Below are 26,902 nucleotides of genomic sequence, written 5' to 3'. Positions count from 1 at the left end.
AATTTACTTGGTATTGCATGCCATCTATATAAAAAAAAAAAAACCTCCTTTCTGGAGATCAGGGTACTCCCACACATTGAGACATATATATATACTGTGTTCCAAAAAAATGCCATAGATATCTCCAAATGTAATGATCCAGTCTGGGAGAAAGACGGATAGACAGACAGACAGACAAACAGACAGAACAAAGAAACAAGATCCAGCAAATAAACGGAATCCTGGGATGCCTCTGACCACTTCTTCTCTAAGGTAGAACTTTTGTAAGGTAGAATAGATATACAAGAGGCATGACCTAGAACGACAGATCAAATTCCTCTATCTGTTAAAATCAGCCTAAGCCTATGACAGGGAATGTGGCTTCGCAATAACAAATTTTTATGAAGTAGATTTGAATGCACTTTAATACTGAAACTCATTACTTGTATCCATTTCTATATATTATGTGATGTGATCAGAAAAAAAAAAATCATACTTTGTTCTTCTTTCCTACTTTATAAAGATGTCACAGAAGTTCATCTTCTTTTAAGTAAAAATGTTGTTAAAGAATAAGTTCAGACCAGTAGAAAGCCTTGTCCACTGATACAGAAGTCATTTCCAACCTGTTTTGTCCAGACAGAAACATGATATTTTCTTAATATTCCATGTCTAATTTCTATTCAAGTACCCAAGCTTTAATTTTAATACACTAGCTTAATGAAAGAGATTAAGTCTTCAAGAACTTATTCTGAAAAAGGTAATACCCACTGTTTCTTTTTATTAAAGTTCCAGATGTGCTAACATTACTATTTAGTGTTAATATGACATTTAATTAAGTAAAAAAAAAAAAATTCTCAATAGGAGTACTGTAAAGTACATTTATTGATATAATATTTCTGCTGTGTTACTTGGATTATAAGCAAGGAAAACAGAAGATTAACAAGAACAAAAAGCCTATAATTAATGAATATATTTTGCCTCCCTTTCAGACCAATTTCCTATTTATGAGATGCAGGTGGCCAGATTGGAAGAAAATCCAGCATTTTTTAATGAGAATAAGTAATTATGTATGTAAGACTCTAATGTTTTGTATGAAGTCCTGACAGTTGGTCTTTCCTGTTTCATTCAATTCATATTTCTCGTTACTTCTTGAGTGTATGGATTTACTTTCACTGATTTTTAGGTAAGAGGAGGATGAGTTTAAAATATATTTTGATCCATATTTTTTAGTTTGAAAATGTGACAGGAAATCCCATTTTTCCCTCTGAAAAATGGAAAAAAAAAGATTTGGCTTCATTTGTAAAAATGACTCCTATTTATTCTTTCTGTAATTATTAACATTGTTATTCCTGTGAGATGAGAAACCAAGAAAAAGTTAACAATCAAGAAGTTATATATGGTGTTTCATTCAAAAGCCACCCACATTTTACACTTTTAGAGACATAACAATACAAAATGCACACTTATTTTACAGTCTCTTTTCTTAACATTTTTAGTGGAAGAGAGTAGGAGAATCATTTTGCTAATGGAAGAAGATGAGGACAGTTAAAAAGATGTGAGAGAGTAGGATTTTTTTTTTCCATCACTTCGTAATGAAAACAGCTTGGCAGAGGGCTTTTATAGCTGTATTAACCAGAAGATCTGTATTACAATATTTTCTCAAGAGAGTCTCATCATTTTTAAATTTGTATTGTGTTGCTCACAGCGTGTTGGCTGCAATATCTTTAAACTAACTGAAGACCATTAGATACACTTAGTTCTCTTCAGCGATTTTGTTAAAAACCCATAGTTCTAAATTACAGTGTGAAGCTTGAAGTTCACCTGTAGCACCACAGAGCATCTGGTTAGCAAGAGAGTGCAAAGGTGAGGATATGATTCCTGCCCTTGCCCACACCTGTACTTTCCATTCAGGTTTACTTGACTACTCCGATTTTTTAGCACAACTCCTGAGGTACCTGGTCAGCAAACAATCCTGGGATAGTCTTAATTTCTTTTTTTTCAATTTAATTTAAATTCACTGATATTTCAAGAGGAACCTAAAAATTATTGTAAAAAAACTAATGCTAAAAATAGAGATTTTTGCACTCAGTTAGAGGCAGTGCTTTTTGGATGCAAGAGTGAAATTGGTAAGGGTTCGGTATTTTCTGAAGGAGATAGAGAAGCTATGCATGTTTTGCAATGTTAGCATACATACAGTATTTGACAATCACTTTTCAGGAAAAGCTCTACATGACATCAGAAAAAAAGTTTAAATGTTGAAAGCTATTGGAAATGTATTTATTCAATAATGTGTAAAGTCCATACAGAAATGTTTCTGATCTGCATAGTAGAACATGCATTTTTCAGACCTGCATGGGATTTTCTACACCACTTCCACTGCAGTCCAAAGGGCATGCACATGTGTAACTCCTAGAGAAATTACAAGAAAAGAACTCAAAGGATTTATAAAATTTATAAACTAGGTCTTAACAGCACTAAGAAAACTATAGCCATTATAATCTATACCATTATAATATTATGTCGTACCATTATAATATTATGTCATTATAATTTTGCATCAATTTTTTGTTTGCTACAAGTATTGGCATCTCTCACTATTTCTGTAAGAAATGATTATCCTTTGATCACAGTAAAAAGCTCTAACATTACATATTTCCCATCTTCTACAGCATAAGCTTGTTAATGTTTGTCGCTACCATATGTATGGCTTTTGTGACTCTTTACTGCTTGGATTCACAGTGAATAGCTGATTGTTACAATTGAAAGTATAATTTGAAAGTAAAGGCTCAGGTTCTTTACAGCTGAGGACAAGAACAACTTTTTTTACTAGCGCTAAGCAGGCAGTATGCTAACAGCAAACACTTGTATGTGGGGTACAGTCTGTTCTCCATAGCCCTCTCTGAAAACTTTTATTCAGCAGGGCTCTTACATCTAAAGACACTGGGGAGAAGTTTAGGATATCGTGGAGGTAAGTGGTGAGCTGATACTTTCTTGGCTATTCTAGTAAAAGCAGAGTGCTTGCTGAGAGTAGGATTCCTTTCTTATCTCAGGCAGGCTGCCTGTAGTAACTGGAAGGTTTAATTTCCAGTCACCTTCCTTGAATGCTTTAAGCTCTGTGTTATTCAAGGTGCTGTTTCTCAGAAGAAACATTCTCTCAGGTACCTTATACAACTGTTGAAGAAGTACAAGTACAGAGCCTCATCTTGTCTCCTAAGCAGTTCCCTTAGGAGAAGACAGGTTATGTGTTGACTTCTGGAGACAGCATGGAGTATACTTATCACATGTTAAGCCATTTGGTCAAGTATTACTCTTTCAGCTGATGTTGGCAAGTTTATTTTTGCTGGTGTTTATGGTGTAGCTGTAGTTCAGCCACTGCATGTGCATGTATATGTATGCACACAATTTTATATAGATATAATAATATATACATATATTATTATATACTATATAATGATTATATTATTAACTATCATGTACATTACAGTGCTTATGTGTTACTCTTTATAGAATAGTCTAGACAGGCTAGAATGTCTTCTCCCTTGAAGTTTGCCAGTACAATCTAAGCAGTTCTGCTCTTGTGCCATGTTTAGGGTACTTTTCTCCCCAGCAGCTATAGGACCAGAGGCCCTATGCAAGAATTACCAAAGGGCTGGTGCTCTCTTGTTCTTGCTGCTGGAGAAATTAGAGTAGAAGGCACAAGTCTGCATCTTAGCAGCCTGTGGCTTTTTTGAAAACACTCATTTACAGTGTTATGGGTTTCTCTGAAAGGTGTGTTTGTCATGAAGCAGATAGAGGAAAAAGACAATTTGTCTCCTTGTTCTTGTTTCAGCCACCATCAGAAAAGTCTCCTGCCAACTTCAAATGTGACAGCAAAAAAGGACTGCAAAAACTTGAGGGGAGATGGTCTATTTGCTGAAATAAACAAAGTAGGGAAAGAAGAAAAATGTTGAAAGCATAAAATGAATTGGAGAATACTTGTTTCATTTAAGATTTTAATATTTTTGTTTTCAAATAGGAAGTCCTGTGTATTTTCTGTTGCCCTTCTGTAAGATTTCTTTGATTCTGCAAGAGAAAACTGGTTATTTTTTATTATAATTTTATTATATTTTATTAATTTATTAACAATGATTTTATCATTATATTATTTTATTATAATTTATTTATTAATTATTAATAATTTTATTATCTGAATAAATAAAATTTGGCAGGCAACTCTTGAATTGGCATTACAAGTCTGTGTGCAAGGATTTGAGAATGAAGCTTAAAATAAACCTTATTTTGAAAGTCGTAATTTATTTAATTGCTAACAAGGATCCTTTTTAAAAATACTGAATCTCTGAAGCAACTAGTGGTCTTTGTGTAACCAACTTCATAAATTTCCTGGAACAACTGAGCACTGTTGTAAAAATCCAGGCTCACTGGGAGCCTGAAAATTGAGATACTCAAAATGTTTATTTATTCTTGTAATTTTAGGACTGTTTTCATCCCCCAGTCAGAACATGCTGAGTGTATTAACTTGCTTCTGAATTTGTGTGTGGTTGGAGGGTTCGTGTCTTGTTTTACCTTTCTTTGATTTGTAGAACCATCAGTGCAGACAGTGACCACTTTTTTTTTTTTTTTTTTTTTTTTTAAGAGAGAATTTAGACACTGTTTTTAGAGAATTGAATCTCCATCGTATAATTTCTCTTCTCCTGAAATGGGCAATTTTGGTGGCTTAAGATACTAAAATTGGTTTGCTTTAAATGGACCTATCCCCAAAACATCCCCCTCTTTTTCTTTAATAATGTAATTCCTGATTCAGTGTCCATTCATTGAGAAGTTACGGCTAAAGAGGGAAGGTGTGATTGCACTGCATTTATAAAAACAGATGATGCTTCAAAAACAAATATCAGTTTTGTGCTGCAATAAAGTCAGCAGGTGTCCCTGATTCCTGCTGTCTCATGATTGTATCTACTGCCTAGAGTATATTCCAATTTACTGATACTCTTACTGTGCAGTTCAGAATATGTAGGCCCTACTCCAAGTGATTGTCAGTCTTGCTTCTTGTTGGATACCATCAGAATCTCTGTTTCGTATGTTTAAATGGCCTCACTGGCAAGTTGTTGGCTATTCTAAGATGGATATCCCATTTCTTATTGTGAGCTGAAGCTCACAGAAGCTGATCACCAATTACGTTTCGTGAAGAAGGCACGGATCAGACTACTGGAAAATCTCTTAACAAAATCTTTTTTTTGTTGATGTAAACTCGACAATTAATACAGCAATATATGTGATAACTTATGTGAAAGCAAACAAAATTGGTTATATTAGTAGAATAGCAGGGGATTGATTAAGCACAGAAATGGCAGAGAGAATTGACTTTAGTACTAATACAATTATGTGCATGAGTTTTGGAAAACTGGTAATCCCAACTCATAAGCCAAACCAACAACTGCTAGGCTTTATGTGTGTTTCACCACCTCCTTAATCCACAAGGCCTGTAGTATAGCTCTCCTACAACTGAAAATCTAATCCCAGTAACCCTAAAATTATCTACAGTACATGTAGTATAATCACCATGACATTTTTTTCCTTTCCTTTTTATAAACACTTGAGTCATCACTCTAATTACTACACATTTTATAGTAAAATAGATATAGGTCCTCAACATATTCCACATAATTTACAAAATATTTTGAATTTCTATTGAGTCCTCAATTTTTTAAAAGCACTTTGAATTCACAAGATAAAGAAATAGGGGGAAAAAATATAAAAAGTACTTTTACCTTTATTCACTGTAAGTTGAGCTAACTAAAAGCACAGTTGCCTGAAAACTTTGATGTGGTTCAATAGACACTGAGCTCCAGTTTTCTCTACAAGTAATACCATATGGTCTGGAATGACACATGCTGATATTTGTTCCTCAGGCTGTCCAACCCAGGAATTTAACATCAGATTTTGAAACATTATTTCTAGCTAGGGGAAAGAGGGTGACAACAGAAAGTACGAATAGCAAAAGGACTTGAAGAAATGTATTTCTTAGTATGAAATTTCTTGTCTGAAGTATAAGACACTGACTTCACAAAATTCACAAACTAATTTCTTAAGTCTTTAGGCTTTGGATTCCTCAGGAGGATGAGTGATATGAAGCAATATCCAGCTGTCAAAGGAATAACACAGCAGTCTTCTTGTGGTAGATTTATTTTTTTTCCCCGTTGCAGTAGGATCTGAAGTAAGGGAGTACTTTCATGCAAGGGATTTCTTATTTTTTGGCAGATGTTTTAAGGAAAAGATTGTCCCTTGTATGACTTAAATCCACCCTTGATTCACTCACTCTTATACTTTGATTCTTCTTGTCTACCTTAGGAAAACAAATCTAAGTAATGCAGTAGATCAATATTTCTGCTGAAGAAGACAGAGTTTGACTGAATCTTAATGTACTGACTTGCATTCCTGATTGTGCTGTTTATCTGTAAATACCACTTAAATGACAGTGAAGCAGAATGTGCAATTTTATTTCTCTTTAACAGGCAAGCTTGAAATCGTCTTTCAAGTATTCATGTAATAAACGTCCATGGAAATTACTATTACAATTAATAATATAAAACATCTGTAAATGTTGACTGTTCTTGAATGCATAAATGAGATGAAAATGTTGAAGAGTTTTTGTTTGTTTGTTTTACATATAAATCAAACTCTGAAAAGTTACCAAACTCATCTTTTAGTTCTATTTGGCCTTGCTACATGCATCTCATTATTATATGAGTCTATGGCATTTAGATCTAAAAAGGAGATGACTGAAAGATGGATACACTTAGATGGATACATAGAGGGAAAGGGCAGTGTCCTTTTTAGATGATTTGAATCAAGTGAGGAAACAATGGGTTTGCGCCTTATGGGGAATGCAGGTTAAACATCAGGCTATGAGTTCCATGTGGCTGGTGAAGCAATGGGATTAATTCTCTGGGAGGATGTAGAGCTCCTGCCATTGAAAGGCTGTAAATAAAGCTCACTGAAAAGCCTGCCAAAAACTCTGCTGTTCTAGAAGGGACCTACCGACCAGATGAGACTTTCTGAATCTGAGTTTTCTCTACCCTTTTGTTAATGCTCCTCTTTGTGCATGGTAGTCACTGTTGCCAGCTACAGCTCTGCCTCTGAATTACAATAGAAACCAATATATTCAGATTTCAGTGAAAATGCTGGGGCAGCATCACAGGTCACTACTGTCCCTTTAAGTGTTTCATTTCATGATTGTAATGAAGCAACTGCAAAAGTCATTACTTATATGTTAAGAACACAATGCTTCTCTTTTCTCATAGTTACCAGCACTTGATCAGCAAATCCATGATGCTTACCTAATGCTTTCCTTTTCTCATTATTGTGTAGGTAGCATGTTTATATCTGCTTTTCATTCTCTGCAACCTGCCACATCTGCTAATGAACTCCGAAGAGCGGCATTAACTAGAATTGAACTGTGAATAGAACAGAACGTACTTGTGAATAAAACAGATCCCATCTTATGCCGCCAGAGAATATGACGGGTAAGTGCAGGTGCTATTTACAGGCCACTAATGTGTGTCTCATATTCTTGCACAGTTGTTTGTAATTCATGCTGAGAGGAGATTGGGAGGATATTGGTTTTTAGTTTCACGTTGTCCTTGAATTTCAGTGGTACAGAACATCTTAATCTCTGCAAATATGTTAAAATCCTCACCCTTCTAAAAGTAATGATAATACGCCCATGGACCTGGCCATTCTGGTGAGTGTTAAAAGCTAATGCCATTGGCAGTGTCTTTTATCCAAAGATACAGTTGTTGTTTTTTTTAACTTGTAAACTTGAAAAATACTTTCTTTGCCTTTTGCAAACAAATCTATTTTCTTGGAAGTCTTGAAAACATAAATAAACAATAAACCCTGAACAGGTGTGGTGCTCTGCTGTTATCCTGAGGGGCACAGTATTAAGTTACAGATGCAGTAAAATGCTGATACAAAATTGTCCTTTAAAGCAATGGATTTTCTCACTAAGAATGTAGTTGGTCTTGAACCAGATTTATTTTCTTTTCTTTTTTTTCCTTTTTTTTTCTTTCTTTCTTTTTTTTTTTTTTTAAGGAATTTTTATTGCTTCTTTTTCATTTTGGAATTAGGGGTTAATGTTTCATGAAAGATACTATGAAAACCACTTGGAAGTCACCAAACAAAGAAACTTCTAGAAGTTATGTTAAAAAAAAAATCCTCTCTGCTTGTCTCTTGTATGTCTGAGTCACCTTTTTACCACCTCCTTTGGAGAAATGACAGATTCAATATGTGCTTGATCTAAACAACTGAGGTGTGTAACACAGAAATGTGTAGGGAGAATTTATTTCAAATAAAGCTCCTCTGTAGAACAGGAAATATTTGAACATAAATTTTAAAGGGAAGTTGGCAGATAATGGGTTTGGGTTTTACAGGCATAGTCTACTAGTAATTCTTGTTGTTAACTGACATGTTATGATGTAGGCACACAGAGCTGAAATAGGCACACTTAAAGTTCTGATTTTGATAAGGTAGGCTAAAGTTCTCATTTACACCCTACTCTTCTTGAAGTTGCATACATATTGTCTTAAATATTGGTAGAGGCTAAGAAATTCAAAAGATGGCTGCCAAATAATATTCAGCTTCTTAGATTAAAAGCATAATTTTACAGCAACCAAGCATGCTCACACAGAAACTTGCAAGATTTTGTAACATTTTAAATTTTCTAACCTCTTTACTAATATTTCTCTCTCTCAAAAACAAACAAACAAACAAACAAAAAACCACTAAAGCTGGATTTGAAACATGAATTTTCAAACTTTTAAGCCATATTACTTCAAACTTCAGCTACAATTTTCAAGTTAACTATCTGCCCTAGCCTTAACAACTTGTCTGACATGATAAATGTCTTATTAAATCAAGAACTGACATTACAGTTCCTAAAGCAAGTATTTGGATTTGGAGGCCTGAAATATACTTTGTGAAATCCTGGTAAGCCAAACAGAAGTGTTCAGTATTCCAGGTCTTTGTAAGTAGGTGCCAAGATTTCTGTCATGGACATAACTGAACTACTTCTACAATGATCTTAATTTACATTAAAATATTTGTAAGAAGCTTATGACTAAGTTATTAATTGTCAATATTTTCTAGTACTTTTCTTGTTGGATCTACTGTAGCAGATGATATTACAGCATTCTTTCAGAATGCTGAAATCTGAATCTTCACTTATCTTCACTAATAAATACATTGATGAAAATGGCTGTTTCTTCTAAAAGTTTATAAAGTTAAAAGGTTTATTAGGCCTCAGCCATTTAATATCTTTCCCTCACTTCATACACTAATACAGATGTGCTTTTAAAAGACTTTTCTTTGGAAGGGTAGTTTTCCTACTTTACACAGTTATCATTTGTGTATGTGTCATTGAGGACAAGATGCCTCCAGCTTGGCTGATATAATTGTACTCATACATACTTTCAGTCTTCAGCAAAACAGATACTGTGTATTTTGCCCATATATACGAAGATTAAAAAAAATAATATCTATTTTCAGTATGTCAAGAGGTCATTTTCTTCTCAAAACTGCCTCAGGTTTTTGAGAATAAATATACTGTTTTCCATCACAGTGCCTAGAGTTATGAATCACATGAAACCATGTTGAACGTTGGAGTAAAGTTTACTTGACAGCCGGCTGCAAGGGAAATGATCACTTCCAAATACTATGCTAGCAAATTCAATAATAGTTTCACTATGTTTTTTGTAGTAGGACAGCTTTTTTTTTTTTTTTTTCCTCTTGCTCTCTTGGATAGTTCTGTTTGAAACAAAAGTCAGACTCTGTGGAGTCTTATTCATTAAAACTAACTTTTAATTGAAACAATGCACCAGAAGCATGACTACTCTTGGTTCTGTGCATTCATGTGGCACAGAATAAAATAGTTCATCAATTCAGTCTTGTTACTCCTTGTTAAATCAGTTCCCCTGGTAACTGTACCTGTAGAATGCTGCATTTGAAATTCATGTTCGGAATTTTGAGCAGAGATCCCAAAAAGCATTGTTCTAATATTAATTTTCATGTCTGAATGTGAAATCTTTTTTTCTTGCTGTACAAATAATCTTTCGTGGCAGACACTGAAATTTCAGAGTTTAAATTACTTTTGAACCTAATTCCTGTGCTTCTCTCTATGCTGTAACACTCATTACTTTTTAGTACAATTTACAAATGGATAGTACAGAGGAAATATCAGTCAGTGCTGCTTTGTCTAATCAAGTACCTGCAAATACATCTTAAATCATGCAGTGAACCGTGAAGAAGGGTATTTCTGAGTGCTAACATGAGTGCATCTCAATTTAAGCTGATATTCTTCCATGAGTTTCTTGGGATAGCATCTCTTATAAGCTGCTGCTTTGTGTCTCTACCAAACAGTACTGGGCAGAGGTTAAAAGCAGTCCAGGTCTGATGTGCTGAGTGAGTAGAAGTGAAAACAGATATAAAGATACTTGCTACATCTAGTGCACAGTCAGGATCAGGTAGAGCACACTGTCCAATACTGTGTCCCTTAGAGTGCCTGTGTATCTCCAAGGGTGGAGATGTCACAAGCTCTCTCAGTAAACCATCCCAGTGTTTGACTGGCCTCATAGTATAGGAGAGTGTTCATAAGTTCAGGTAGAAATTTCTGGGTTTTTGTTTGTTTTAAATCTGTGCTTCTTGTCCTGTCACTGGGCTCTCCCTATGGTCTCACTGCCTCTTCTTTTTTCCCAACCATTAGATATTTGTGCACATTGATAAGATCCTCACTGAGGATACACTTCTCCAGGTTCAACAGTCTTAACTTTCTCAGCCTTTTTTAATATGGGAAACTCTGCTCTGTCAATCATCTTTATGGTCCTTTGCTGCACTCAATACCATGGACTCTCAAGAAACTTTGAGAGAAAAGGCAGGCAGGAAATGATAATATGGTTATTGTAAGAGAGAAAGATAATGCAGGAAAGTCCCATATTTTTAAACAGAGTTTATTTCTAAAGGAAGAGATTGTGAGATAGAGGAGCTGGGTTTTCCTGAGTTGGTAGGGGAGAGAGAGTCAAAGTCATCATTAATATCTCTCAGGGTGTTTACGATGCAGCAGGTCAAATGATATAGAGAAATGTTTGAAAAAAAATTGATAGAGATGTCAAAATTGTACTTCAGCTATTTGCAGATACTGTATTTTTTCTAAACTGAGCTGTCTGTTAATGAGCGCCTGCTTAATTTTATGAGTAATGTCTAGACTTCTAAATGGTAACTACTGAAAGATCACCTTTCTATAGAGTTGCCACTGGTATAAGAACTGTATTTTCGTATCTGTAAAAATATTTATTTCTGTGTTCCCTAGTATATTTACAAATATACACAGTTCTACTTCAAGAGACGTTACAGTGGTTTAAGAACTGCTGCTTACTTCATATGCATTATTGTCAAAGACCAAGCTAATGTGTCAGAAAATGGTATTTCAAATACTTAAAGTCTCCTTTCTGTGAAAGGTTGTATTTGTGGGAGTCTACCTAGAAAGAGAACAAATGTGTAGTGAATGCAAATAGAGTGGAAGTCTTCAGAAAAGAATTTACGTTCTAAGTTCTAGAACTAAAATAATCCTCAAATAATTCTAATTCCATGAATTAATCTTGCCATAGAGGTTTTCCTGTCTCAAAATTAGTACTTTCAACATCATAAAGTATATTCTGTAATGGACAGATCACTTATACTAAAGTATATGAAATAAAAAAGGTAGTTCTAACCATAATGAAGATGAACAGAAGGACACAAGGCAATATGACAGTGGCGCTAACAGAACAGGCGTTGCCATCTGCAGACACCAGTCGCAACCACCTCTGTTGCCCCTGTTATTTTGCACTTGACAGCAGAAAGACAGAATGTGATGAGCAAAACTGCTCCTGGGTTTTTGAGGCCTGTGTTTTGAAAGCAAGGGCATCACAGAAGAACTAGAACTGTTTCATATTATGCATACATGAATTCAAATAATGCAAGTGGAGCAATTACAAGACATAATCCAGCCAGCTGAAAAGCTCTATCTTAACTGCCGTTCTAGCTGAGACATTCCAGTTAGCTAGAGGCATCTGTGCCTCAAAACAGAATATTTTCCAAAATCAGTATTAAAAAATAGGCCTCTGGGAACTGCTTTTTTATGTACTTGGTGATTTAAATAAGGCAACTTGTAAAGAAACATCTATTGCCCCAAGATTTGCCTGTATTTGCAAAAGACAGAGCTGCCCTATTTAGGAAACTGGAGCCTTTGGCATATTATATGGGTTATACATAATTTAACCTTTTAACAGCATATTCTGCATCACCACAGAAAAAATATATATATCTGTACAGTCACTGCAGAGCAATTGCACTACTTCAGTCATCTTCAGATCTGTTTTCCTTTCATCCTGTTTTCTGTAGGCACTAATTTTGATCCAAAGTAGTTTCAAACACTCCAGTTAAAATTTATGGTAAGATTGTTTTCAGTGAATTCTGGTTTTCCATAAAATGGAAATGTTTCAACCTCATTCTTTATGCATCTATCAGGGAGACCTGAGTAAGGAGCATGGAAGCCAGATGCAAACAAAGAGAAGAGAAAAAATAATCCCTTATTTACTTTAAACTTCCATGAAATGTTGACCTTCGTAAAATTTTAAACCTAGTAAATGTTGTAAGTAGGGAACATCCTGTACAGGGTCTCCTTCTCTGCAAGGTCATAATCTGGTTTCTATGTTCTAATTCTCACAGTTTAGTCACTTGTTCTTTTCTTCCTTGTAGCTGGTTCCTTCAAACTAAAGGGTATATTAATATTTTATTAAAATAAGGAGATTATTTTTGCAGCCAGTCTACCAACTCTCCCTTCTTGCTGTGCTTTGCTATAGCATATGCCATTTTCCTTTCAGATGTGACTAAATCAGAAGATGCACACATGGTGCACTAAGGCTAGTTTAAATGTATACTATGTTAGTGCAAAATCTCTTGACATCACATACTTTACGTATAACTTAAGAAGTAGATGCCATCTTTGTTCTACAGATGTGCTCTTCTTGATCTACAGGGTAGAGACTGCATAGCTATTGTATATATTGTCACAGTTCTTCTAAAGAAATAAATCCCTTCCTGTGGAATGTTTCTAACGCTGAGCACTTATATTTAGATCATTATTAAATCTTTGCTGGTTCTAAAAGGGTTCTCATTGATAAGAAAATAAATAAATTCTCCATTAAAGAATTCATGGGCACAGATAAGACTATTTTGCACTTAAAGAAGCTTTGAACACAAAATAACACCATACTGGGTTTAAAGGTAGCTGAAAGTATTCAGAATGGTATTTACTGAAGATGAAAGTAATAGTACTTGTTTTCTTCTCACTGTTCAAATACACTTTCAAGAGAAAGCAATTTAAGGAATGAAAAATCTGAGTAATCCAGTCCCTTGGTGGGTTTTTTTCTTTTTAACATCTCTTGCTGACCTCAGAACTCTCTAATTTCATAGAATATGTAAACTCCACATGACTTTCCATGCTTTTGTACTGTGTATCAATGGATGGCAGAATTTGGGGTTCTCTATTAATCTGTCCAACTCATCAGCAAAACATTTGGAATTCATGAAAGAACATAGTGTTTTACTTCAAATAGAAAGCGTTAATTTGTAAAAGTCTGTCTCTTCCTTAGTCATGACATAGTTGGGCTTATATTCTTGTCTGAGTTAACCCAACTTTATATATTGTTTCCTTTTCCAGATAAAACTATAAAATTGATTAGCTAATTCCTTACCACACCTTGGAAAAAATACATGACATTTATTTGCTACTGTACATGATTAGAAATTTCAACTACTGAAAATGGTGTGATTCAGTGGATGTCACTACAGACCTGAAGAGCTTAACTCTCAGAATTCATCTGCAACAAATCCAAATCTGCCAACAATATTGGATCTTAATATTATCTCAAATGTAAGAAAGTATCTCTACTAAAGCTTACAAGGAGTGTTCTCCTTAGTGCTGGAATCTTCTTCAAAGGTCTTGCTGCACATTCAGTGTCACTGCTGGATGATGCCCTGTACAGACTCAGCTGCTCAACCTGCAGCACACTGGGAGTCAGCAGTTGCTCCCCTTCTGATTTCTGGACTGGGTGTTCACTGAAGCAGTAACAACCAGCATTAGAAAAACCTTCATTGATGAAGGGAAGCCCTCCCACCTCTCCCCAGTACATCATGATAATACATGGAAGGAAAGTGGAATTTCTTGCATTATAGAGTCAAGAATATTGGATAAAGAAAGGTGACTTTTGGAATAAATGCTGACTCAGATATGTTGTTATTAAAGAAATGACTGAAATCAATCATATCACCTTAGGTGTAAATGGAGAAATGGTGACAAGAGGGGAACCCGAATGACCTTTTGTCCAGTTCCTCCCAGGCCACAAGCCCGGAGGGGCAAAGAACAGCAGATGGGAATCTGAATCTAGAACTCCCAAGGAATGGTCACCTTGTTCCAGCAAAGCCATCAACCCCAGTGTCCAAGCTTGAATCCCATACCATAAGTAGTGAGAAGCAGCTCTCCAGATCACCTGTCAGATTTATGCAGCTGCTTCCTAGGGGTTGGACATACTGTGGACTGAAGGGGGAAAGCAGTTTGAGGTCACACAGGACTTATGGAATGTTTAGGAAGGGAAATAAAGGTGAGACAAGGGAGGCTTTTAGGTGACTTGGGGAGAAACAAGAGTGAAGGACAATGGAGAAGAAAGGGGATAAAAAGCTCGAGTTCTATAAATAGTTGGCTGATCAGTATGCTTGCTTAGTGAGAATTCACATGCACATATGTACAAGCAGCCCACAGCAGCTGGGCTCACAAGCTTTCAAGACTGGAGATCACTAATGTAGTTAGATTGCACTTCAAATTATTGTTGGTGTGAAATATTTGCTATAAATTAAATTCTAACACTTTTCATTAATTTTATGTCATTACTCATATTGCAAAAAATCTCCAGCGGAGGGAGATACTGAGTGAAGACTCAGGGTATTGAAACTCCTTTAAGTAAATCAATGTATACCAGGTAGTCAACACAATATTTGTTATCTTGTTTGAACTGCCTAATATCAGTTTTATTAAACAGCCTATATGCCATGCTGGTAAACTCACTTCTCTGCCATAGAAAATGATAGCCTGTAAGGAAATGGTAGATTTTAAAAGATCAAAGTTTACTTTTTTTTTTTGGACTTCCTGATAGCAGAGAAGATAAAATAGGAGCAAGTGGCACCATGAACATATTAAGAAAACGGTCATTTTGTATGGGAATTACTGAGTCATGGCCTGAACCTCTGATTGATCACCTGAGGTGAGCCATGAGTCAGCCAGAGGATCACAGGTGAAGGCAATTCACCTGTGCTCCTAGACCTATTTAAGAGCTGGCTACGAGTAGGGAAGGATCTCTTCTGGAGATCTGCTCTGCTGGAGTTTTGTCAGTGAGCCCAGGATAGGGGTAAGCTTTTAAGCTTTCTATCTATTCTCTTCTTGTTATCATAATCTGTTTTGCCAAACTCTCTTGTTTATTTTGTAATTATAGCATCTTAATATTCATTGATTATACACATTTATAGTTAGAACCTTATTTTAAATTGAATGCTATTGATAAAGACACTTTTCAAGCTTCACTTGTTTTATTTTTAATCAACAAAATACATCACCAAGGTTCTTACAGAAATTAAGAGTAGTTTTGTTGCAAAGGTTAAATAAGGCTGTTACTGCTGTCAGGAGAGGTGCTCGAGTCACTTCTCAAAGACTCCTGTAAAGGAGTTCAGAAAATGATCTGAAAATGACCATTTGAAAGCAGACAACTAACTGGAAGCCTTGGGACCAGCACTGCAAAGACCATGTTCCTCCCTTCAAGCTGGCAATAATTTTTAGCTACCGTTTCCCATCTTTTAATTTTGTAAAAAATACAAGCAGAGAAATAAGCACTTAACCTTGACTGAAACATATAATGTGTGAATGTGCTGAGATATAAATCCTAACATTGACTTTGTTTCTAACAAGACAAGAAAAAATGTGATAGCTCATTAAGCTAGTTTGTGGAAAATGTATACAGATATTGTTTCAAAATTAGGTCTTTGATAGGGAGCAGTTAGGTCAAGCTCTAATAAAAATGCAACTATGATAGATTTCATTTAAGTCAAATGAATAATAAGGTTGATATAAAAGTGAATGGGAATCTAAATGCATAGAAAATTATATAATACCAAATAGTGTATATTGTAGCATTGTACCAATGCATGGAAAATTAGTTTGTGAAGGAGGAAGATATGCTTAAGGGTACTTGCCCCAAACAGTTTTTCAGAGGCTGGTGTTGACTAGGCCTGTACATTGTGTTCTGCCCAATCAAAGCAGTAGATAGTGTAGGAAAGTGGAAGCAGTCTTAATTCTACTGAGTTCTGTGCTTTTCTTTTGCTTTGTTGCTAACAGAACAACTAGCCATGGCTTGGTTATTTTTGTCTTAGTTATTTCTAATGCAGTTCATGTGGCCAATGAAGCTAGAAAGGAAAAGGTAATAATATGAGTATAAAAAGTAAATATGTGAAATAAGAGAGAAATGAATATTACAGTGAAGGTCTGGAGGTGGAGGAACAATAGAGGTTTTGCTATTTGTGTTCAAATTGATTATATAGCATTTTCAATTTATGTATCCTGCTTGTCTATAGTCTTACCTGTTTTCCATATATGGTTTCATATTCCTGTGTATATTTGTTCACAAGCACCTAACAGAAAATATACGATAAGAAAGTTTATTGGTGATTCATCTACCCACAATCTGGATTTTGACAGAAAAGGGAGCTACTATTAAATTGGAGTTTAAGGAGCAAATTAAAAGAGAAGGAATAGCTGGTAGGTTTAAAACGTGAAAGACAGGAGAAGAGGATCAGAACTGACGGATTCGGGTTTTCCTTATGGCTGTTGGTCAGCATATCTTGTAGAATAAAGTACTGTAGGTTTCATATTGTCTCGGCATCATGATTTGCAGCACGATGCAATTGCTTACTTCATTTTCCATGAAGAACATCTGCCTTATGTCTTACTAAGTACATTTGATTTGAAATGTGAAAAATGGCGAAGTATTCTCCTGTGAAATATTAGAAAAGTTCTTCTCAGAAGGATAAAAAGGTCCCAGTCCCTTGCCTCTTATCACAATTCTTCTCTACCAGTTTTTATAGTAGCATTCTTTTGGATAAAATATACTATGGGAACAAAACAAAAATGGAACTAGGAAAGTTATATTTCTAATCTCTCCAGGACTACTGGCTTCTAACATTTAGATAATTAATGCTAGCAATAGTGAGCAAATAGAAAATTATGCCCAGGACATTTTTAGGTGTATTAACTTCAATTATGAATGCTTTTAAAGAAGAGTTACTCTTTAAACTTAGTCATGGAGGAACATATTCATTATATACAGGAGTCTGGAGACGTTACTAGAAACACAGCGAATTTAAGAGAATAGTGTATGCATGATTGTAATTAAGCATGGGAGCATCCAGAAAAATTCCTGTCCAAATCTGTGAGAGAGTAGGATAGAAGATCTGCTTTAAACAGACACAGTAGTTTGTGGCCATCTTGCTTGGCAGTCTCTCTTAGCTGTTCATTTGAGAGTGTGGAAAAAATGGTGATTAGGCCTACCTAAGAGAACAGAATGACAGAGCTCCAGCTGAAGACGTGCTTTCAGGCAGGATAGAAACTTCCATTATTTCTGGCTAATCAGTGGCATCTTGATGTATTATACAGTAGCCTATGTCATTATCTATTTATGAACATCTATAAGTACTTTATGACCTGTGCCTTTCTTAGAAAATTTTTATCTGAGGACTGTAGGCACACAAACATTACATTTTTTGCAATGAATCTTGTACACTATAAGGCATTCTCATAGTTCTGTCATCACCCATGTCATTTTTTCCTCTAGTGGTTATGCCTAGGAGCATGCCTTCCAGAAATGGCAGAGTATCAGTGTCCTTGTTTTTATCGTTTATTCTTGTAACATTTAAATCTCTAAATATGTGTAAAGCCACTGCTTACACGTTTCTTTATATACCTTTTTATATCTTGAAGAAATGAAGAAGTTGTATGTGAATTATTTCAGCTTGTGGCCAGAATCTGTCTTATTTGTGTTAGAGCCAACCCACTCCACCCTTTTTTCTTGTTAATATTGGGAAAATAGTAATCAAAAAGGAAGCATTATCATATAATACCATCTAGAGCTCATGTACTTCCTTGGCTAAGCCCATTTGGCCATTGCTTATGACACGCATAGTTATATAAATCTGTATTTAGTTCTTTGGAGGATGTTAGTGCACTTTACTCCATTAATGTATAATTTTCCAACTTCGTACAGATCCAGCCTAGGAATCTGAGAAGACTTTTAATAGATGTGAATTACTGATGCGTTATAAAAAATCTGTATCTTCATTTTTAAGTGCTTATTTACACTATTAGTCTAGCAGAGTGAATTTTTCAATAGCTCTATCTTGTCAGAAATACCACATCTTATCATACATTACCTCTGTGTATTTTAGGCAAAATCATTGCATTTTTTTACTGCCTATAAATGAAAGCTCCACACTTTCTTTTAATCTTTATCTTCTCCAATTGTTTTTTAATCTGCAATGATCCCTTCTGATCTGCAGAAGCTCATGCATCTGTCACATCAAATGATTTTTGTCTATTGATTTTTTTTATTGTTCTTTTTTTAAATTTTAGTTTAATAACATGAATCCCCCCTGATGCATGCATTGCAAAAAAGGGATGCAGGAAGGGCTACCCTTCTGCTTTCATTCAACGATTTCCATTCCTACCTCCCAGGGCTATCAAAAACTTTGATAGTAGACATGAATTCTTTTTTTTTTTTTCTTCTTCTTCTCCTACCAAATGCTTTCTTATTACTGAAGCTGATATGTTTGTACTTTGGGGCACCAAAAGACTTGCTAATACTGTTGATGCTTTATTTCTTGGGACTTGAAAAGCCTTTAAATGTCACCTGCAAATACAATATTATCATGTTTGTTTGATTTAATTTTGTGTAAGTAAGAGGTTTTTAATGATGTGGTTTAATAAAGGACAAGTGCTAAATGATTTGATTCAATTTGTGTAAGCTGCTAAGCATTTGGACATTTGTTCAAGTTTGAATTTTGTCATACAAAATAGAAAGTTCTTACAAGAAAAGACATGGTACATGCCTGAAGCCATTCCTCTTTAAGCTAAATCATTTCCAGCAAGAAACAGTCTCTAATGAGTGTTTCTGTAGCTGGGACAAGACTGTCATATTCTGTTCTTCCTGCATGCCACAAGGTTACTACATCCATGGAAATTATGGCCTACATTCCTAACCCACATTCAGAATGCTAAACTTGTGAAGAAACATAAAATTGAAGAAATTTACCAAAATTCACTAAACAGCTTCTCAAATGGCTAAAGAGTTAGACAGGAATTTCACTTTTGTTTTCAGCTAATGAGACTGTAAAATGTGCTCTGTGTATTCAAGTTCTGTTCACTTTGTCTTTCTCCTTCATTATGTCTGTAGTTTCCCTGAGGGACTTGGGGATATACCTCTGAGGAATTCTTGAACCTTTTTCCAAATCTATCTGCTCTTGCCTTTACATTAATGATGTTTATATGAATCCCTATCGCCATTCCTTGGTTTAGGATCTTTAAACGTAGGGTCAGGGGTGTTTTTGGCTCATATTTTAAGGGAGACATGCTCTAAGATCCTCCTTTCCACTCAAATAAAAATACAAATTATATTGGGAGGCCTTAAGTTAAAGGAAGATTAAAAACAAACAAAACTGGTAGGGCATATGGATGCACTTGGAGTCTCCATCAAGCCAGAAAACCTTTTATGTTACATTAGCCCATAAAGGAGGTAGCATCCCTTGGCAAGCAATAGATGTTAAGGCTTCCTGCATTTGTTGCTATCTTTGTGGTACATGGAGCCACTCAAAACTCTGCTTAAGAAGCTACCTGGAAATTCCCTGCACACAAAGCATGACATTTTTGGATAGAAAACAAACTGGAAAAATAATCATGAAACTTTGTTCAAGTCTTGTTTTTTTTCGGTAGAGAAATTTGGTAATGGTCCAAAGGAGAGCAGATGAGAGACTTAAGGAATGATGTGAACTATGCTCTCACATTAGTGATAGGAATTGCATCATCCATTTTGACATATCATTAGGACAGTAAAACTGTTCATTCATTGATAAATAATAATGTAATATAAAAACTATGAATACCATAGAAAAAAATCCTATAATATAGAAACAAATAGAAATCCCTAAGTCATCTAAAACTAGAAGATCCATAATATAAAGACTTCATGCACTCAGAGCTTATGCACGTTTTGTTTCCACAGTCTTCTAGTTTGGGAAGTCAGATTCTCCTCACTCATACATTTGAAAGTGACCAAATCCAGTTGCTAAACATCAGGAAATTTTCGTTTATTTGCCTAAGTCCTGCAAGTTTAGACATTCACATTATTTTCTATTAAATATTTTATTTTGGTGAACTTCTTACTAGACTTGCGACTTCTAGGAGGTGTCTTCAAAATGAGTTCAGATCACAAGCTGCTGTGTTTAACTGCTCTGTGATGGCCTCTGCTGCCCAGAGGCAGTACAAGGGTGTACAATAGGTATGTAGGTATGCTCATTCTCTATCTGCTGCAAAGTAAATAGGTTGTACCTTTCACAGAGAGGAAAATAATTTTTGCACAGGAACCTGCAGGGGCAATCAACAGAGCTTTAGACTAGAAGTTAAAAGGCCTCTCAAATACCAGAATTTTCTCTTCTGACTTTGTACCCATAATGTGTTATTTATCTTCATTAAAAGCATGTTGCTTCTGTCAGGCTAGCGAAGCTCTCTTCTTTGGTTTGGAAACAAGAGGGAGTAGATCAACACTGATAAATTTTCTAACATATATACTTTTTTCTAACATATATACTTTAATGGCTCTGCAATGACTTAATATGCTGTACTTCAGTAATGTGAGAAAAGTTCGTATCAGTTATGTGTCATTAAAACATTCCAAGGTCTGTGTATAGACCTTCAATATTAAGATAGGAGTGAAAACTTTTACGCTCCTGTATAGCAAATTCCTTCTTTTTAGCTCAGCTAAGAGAATGGTTTTTTCATGCATCGCAAAAGTATTTTCTATTCACTGCAGTGCCCCACTGAAATTGTTTATAGTTCCCTTCCCTTGCTTGTAAGGGGAATTTTGCTCTCTGTAAAATATTTTAAAAGAACATTTTTTTTTTATTAGAATATCAGCCCTGTGCTTCCAAATCTTTATTTTTTTGCTGACTAGTGGATCCGGAGCAATACTTGCTTTAATAAATATATTTCAGATAAGTCATCTGTGGAACTGTTATGTTTATTTTGTTCTATTTCTTCCTGTGTTTCTGTTCCTAAAAAGGGCTTTTGTAAAAGTATGATAAATATTGGATTGGTTGGATTTTGCATAGTTCAAGTCCTCTCTCTAACCTCCAGAATATCAGAAAAACATGTTTTTTTAAACTTTTTTTTAACCCTTTCCTTTCTCCAGTTAAAATATTTCCACATTGAGCATGAATAATTTCTTCCCTGATTTTTCAGCTCTTCCAGGCTGCTTAATGAGCTTAATAAATGCATTGTTCATTTTATATTCTCTGCAAAAGAATAATAAAAAAAAAGAGCTACCCATGATGCCTGTGAGCTTGAATCCCTCAAAGGGGGTTCCTTTCATGTTTCTGGTTAATTAAGAGATCTAGTAGACTTGACAAGTTTCACTCATTTGGCAGGAGGAGCTTTTATTTTGCATGAATTTGAAGTTGTTTCTTAAACATCTTCTTACTTTTTTTGTGTCCCTGAGACATTTTTCCACTTTCCTATTCCTTTGAAATCTTTCATTCAAACTGTCATTGCCTGACAGCTTCAGATCCTTTTCTATTTCTCATCCACAAGGAAGGAAAAGCAGCCTGCTGAGAAAGATTATTTTTACTTAGGTTGTTAAAAACAAAACAAATGAAAACAAAAAAAAAAAAATCAAGTGCATTTACACAATACGCTTGTAGGGCTGTCTGCAAACTGGATTTTATAAGCAGCTTTGCTTGCTGATTTCACAACTCTGAGGAAGGTGCCCATTTCCTTCAAGAGAATCGCCATCAAAGTAAGGATAGTGAGAAAATATATTTGATCCATCCTGTTTGTGTAGCATTTGATATGTTCTCAGGGAAAAACATCAGGTGGCTGTGGATAGTGCTGAACATGATTTAAATATAAATATATGCTGTATCTATGTTTACTCTGCCTTGGTTGCTGCAAAATCAGCCCACGTGGGGGAAGGCAGGCAGGTACAGAAAGAATGTTGGTACAGCCATATATGCTGCCTCTTGACATTCTGATGTATTTAACCAAGACTCAAGAATGAGCTTGAAGACATGTAAATGGCTTACATTAGGTAACATTGATCTTGTGTCTAACACTGTTGGAGGACTATTTGATTTGCCTATCTCTGACAAAATATAGCTTTTTTTTGCTTGCACGTTCCTGTGGCTCTGCAACATTCTCTCCCCAGTCTAGAAATTCTAGCATCCTAGGAGCATGAGATATTTGACAGAGAAGGAGATAATTTCTCATGTTTTGTATTCTCCAATTTCTACTTTCTTTTGCCTGTTGTCAGCATTTTAAAATCAACAGGCAGGTAATCAGATTTTGGTTGGTTGCTTGCTTGCTTGCTTTTCTTTGGCTGGTTTGTAATCCTTTAATAACATTGCTATGTTTTATTATCAATTGCTGATATAATTCTATAGTCATACTATCATTACAAATTGTAATACTGTTTCAGCAATGCTTTAATACGTGTTGACATTTTTGGAGCAATTTCCATTATAAAGATAAGTTAATAGAGTAATGGTTGAGTTTATTCAGAATTCTCTGGGAGAGATGCCCAGAACAATGTCCATTTTGTATATTTACAACTTTAAAAAGGCGTACGTTTCATTCAACTTCAAGTTCTTACTTTCCCCAGATCACTTAATAAGATCTAAATTTGCGTCATCATATATTTTCTACATGCAGTGCACTTGAGCATACGTGCAATTCTTGAATCCTCTTACATCTGAGAAATGAAGTTTGTTTATATGAATGTAGTCCTTTCATATCTGACTTCTTCAGAAAGTACTAATGAAAACACTAAGGATTTGCTTCATAAAGTGTTTCTTCACAGTCCATGTGAAAGCAATCTACTTTTGTCTACTTTATGAGTTGAGGGAGACCTTGAAAATGGTTTTATGCTTTTTCAAGTCTTGTCACAAGTTCACCCCATCCTCTTATCCATTCAAAAGAGGCAATATATTTTGTCACTGAAAAATAAGGCCAAATGTGGAATAAAATTAATATGGGCATGACTAGAACTGATTTCACCGAACTTGGCTGGAGTTTTACTTTTATGGAATTTTTAAAAAATTGTTATTTCAATGGTACTGTTACCAGCTGATGAAAGTGCAACTTTGATTAATTATATATCACCATGCTAAACCATTAGAATGCTTTAAATGACATGATGAGAGTTCATAACAAGGTTAAAATATTCTTATCTATTTGGTCATAGAATCATAGTCATTTGAGTTAGAAGGACCCGTTAAGGTCATTTTGTCTGACTCACCTGCCATGAATAGGGACACCTACAGCTAGATCACGTTGCTCAGAGCCCCATCCAGTCTTGCCTGGGTGTTAGCAAAAGCATGTGTGCATTTTATTAGGTGCTCTGTTGCTCTTAATGGTCTAAGAAAATCTTGCACAATAAAAAGGAGAGCTACCTTCTAAAAATACATAAAGAACTCAGTACAGTGAGCAACAGCAGAAAAAGCTCTGAGAAGCCCTTAAGGTATTGACAATAGTAATCAGTCAGTCTTGGTTATGGAAGTGTCTTATGATGGAAATCTCTTTGGGCATATCATGCTTTAAGAGAGATTATATTTGTGATCCACTGAAAGGAATTTTATCAGAACATAGTTCATTCTTCCTTTGGAATTTCTTAACAAGAGCTTTCCAGATTTGGAAAGAAACTGGAAGAAAGAAAATTTGAATAAAATAGACCCATGCAAATTCCTTCCTCGTATCCTAGAAGGAGCAATATGAAAGCACATCATTGCTAGCTACAGAGCTCTTAAATGAATTTTTTTTTTTAATGAGACCAGGATTTAGTTTCATATTCTGTCAGTGAGAGTTTTCCTTGTATTTTGAATGAAAACAGGATTTGAGTCATTTCCTTCCTGAAGAGCAGTAATGAAAATTAAGTGAATAGGTCTCATACTATTTGCCAGTATATGGATGCCTAATTGGTTCAGATACTGAAAGTGTAATAGTAAGCTTGTGAAATATCAATAAACTACATGAATCTGTATACTTAAATGACCTGAAGTCAGTGTGGACAGTGTATTCTGTATCTTAAGTCCAGATGTGCTGTGAAGTCATTACAGATTGTTTCTGTTAGTAGTGCTGGACTAATTGTGTGCCAAACATGAATCCAGACACAAATATGGAAGGATTGCAATGGGCAGTTTATGATAATTTATGACTGACTTCAGGAGATACATTTATAATTTATATTCTTACACAAGTGTGTCGTCTTGTGCTTCAGCTAGTTATTATTCTGACCTTTGTTGCAGGGGTACAGTTCAGTCAAAATAAATTACCCAGGGCTACAATCCACTGTGTATGATATTTCACTGTATTGCAGTGTATCACTTACAGCCTTTGCATCCTTCTGTTCCCAGTGTGTCAGGAATATCTTCATGTTTAGGTGATATTCGAAAACATACTGCAATTAAAGATACCTTCTCCAGCAAAATCAGTTAATAACTATTTGCATTACAATTTAGGGATGGAATTGTACATCCTCATCACCGTTGGCATTTTTTTTTTTTTTTTTTTTTTTTCAAATAGAAAAGTATGAATGTAAGCATGTATCTAGAGTTACTGTGTCTTGCAGTTTTGGGTCTTGACATTTACCATCTTTCTGTCTGAATAGGAATAGTACTTTTCCCATTGTTTTTCCATTTCTTCATGAAAAAAGGATTGCCTCAATTTTTTTCACTTAGTCAGTTTACAATTTCTCAGTCTAGAAAGATTGGTCACTTATATTCTTCAGAAAAAAATCAAGCAGAATTTAACCTAATCCAGGATATCAATTTTAGATCAGTGCTGCTGAACAGTTTATGCTTTTGTTTAAATAATAAAAAATTTTTTTGAATGTTGCTATACATGAGATGAAAAGATTTTGATCTGACAGTATCAAAGAAGTCTTAGATTTTCAGTAAAGCTCTGGAGGCCCACAGTAGGATACTGGATAGGGTGCATTTTTTTCTTTTTCTTTGAGTAATAGCCATATAATTCATATCAATTATATTTTTAAGTGTTAGTAGTTCCATAGCTGCTAGTGCACTGAGACTTATGAAATAAGCAGGAAAGAAAAGGTTACATTCTAACAGACTAGTGGAAAACCTTAGCTGTCCTCTGTTTATGCTCAATTTAAATAATTACTGAAGGCTTTTTTTTAATGGATATTCTGTTCATAGTTTAGGTAAATATTCAGATGTGATGTAGTTTCAAGCCTGCTTTTACAAAAGAAAATTTGACATATCTGAAAAAGAAACATTATGTAGATGTATTTGAAAACTAGCTATTTTTGTTGTTTTTTCCCCCATCATTAACAAACAGAATTGCAATACTATGTGAATTTTATCAGATTTTGAAAAATAAAATTGGAAGGAGCTACTTGTGGGTGGGAACAGGAAGTCTGTCATGTGCTTGGCTTGGGATTCTACCCTTCTACCAGGCAATGTACAAGAACAAAAGAAAGATGCTTATATATAATCAACAGTAAAGTAGTCTTATCTTGCTCTTTGTGTGCACAGCAGTAGTCTACGCTGCACATACAATACATGCAGTGCATCAGGACATCTTGGACTTAATCCAAATAACTTTTACCCGGGTTGTGTCCATTGCTCTAGGATTTCAGGCTGCTACACAGTGTGATCAGAAAAGTCCAGATAGAGAAAAATAATAAAATGAGAAGAACCAAGAGTAGCTTTTGCTATTCCAGTTCTCTCTCAATTCTGCTTAGGTAGACAAGGAGAGGACAAGCAGCTTGTGGATACTCAGCTGGTCAGGATCAACCCACTACCACAGACCACCCACATCTCAGGTGTTCCTGAAGGATATAAAACAGCTGCACCCAATTGCTGTGTATTTATTTTTGTATCTGTCTTTTTCAAACGTGCTTGGAAAGCAAACCAAACTTTGTGTGAATCAATTTACATCTTCATAAATTCTTGTTGGAATGGGAAATTGGTGTGAAGCTCCCTGAAATGGCATTCACTGTTGATATTTGCAAGTTCCAGACCTATGTCTGGTAGAATTCTAGTCTTATGTAACTCAAGATACAGTTTTGTAGTTTCTTTCCCACTTATATTTTGAATGCTATAGGTCTTCTTTATAAAATAGTTATACGCCAATTAAATTCTTAAAAGACATGGATATTATGTATTGGTACAAATACTTAAGTGCTTAGAGAGTAAGGCCTATAATGTATATTAATATGTGTATTATGTATGACATTAATGCTCCCATATTGTTACTATTCATTAGAATCATAAAAGTCATTTTTTTTATTCTGGAAGTCAGAGTACTTTTTCTAGGTATGTCACTACATACATCGAACATTCAAGTTATTCTTAGGTAAATGTAACACTTCATTTGTTAGACTTTTTTACATCTGGGCATCTTTTACCTTATACAGAAGCTCCATACTAGTACCACAGCAGTTCTGTGCACAGTTTGTGAGTATATAGTAATTATTTACTGGCTAAATACACACAACAAGTAGATGGGAATAAC

The sequence above is a fragment of the Centrocercus urophasianus genome, unplaced genomic scaffold (assembly GCF_019232065.1).
Source record: "Centrocercus urophasianus isolate 14NV4802_14NV808 unplaced genomic scaffold, USGS_Curo_1.0 seq_11, whole genome shotgun sequence".
NCBI lineage: Eukaryota > Metazoa > Chordata > Aves > Galliformes > Phasianidae > Centrocercus > Centrocercus urophasianus.
Note: the sequence above shows the minus strand (reverse complement) of the source record.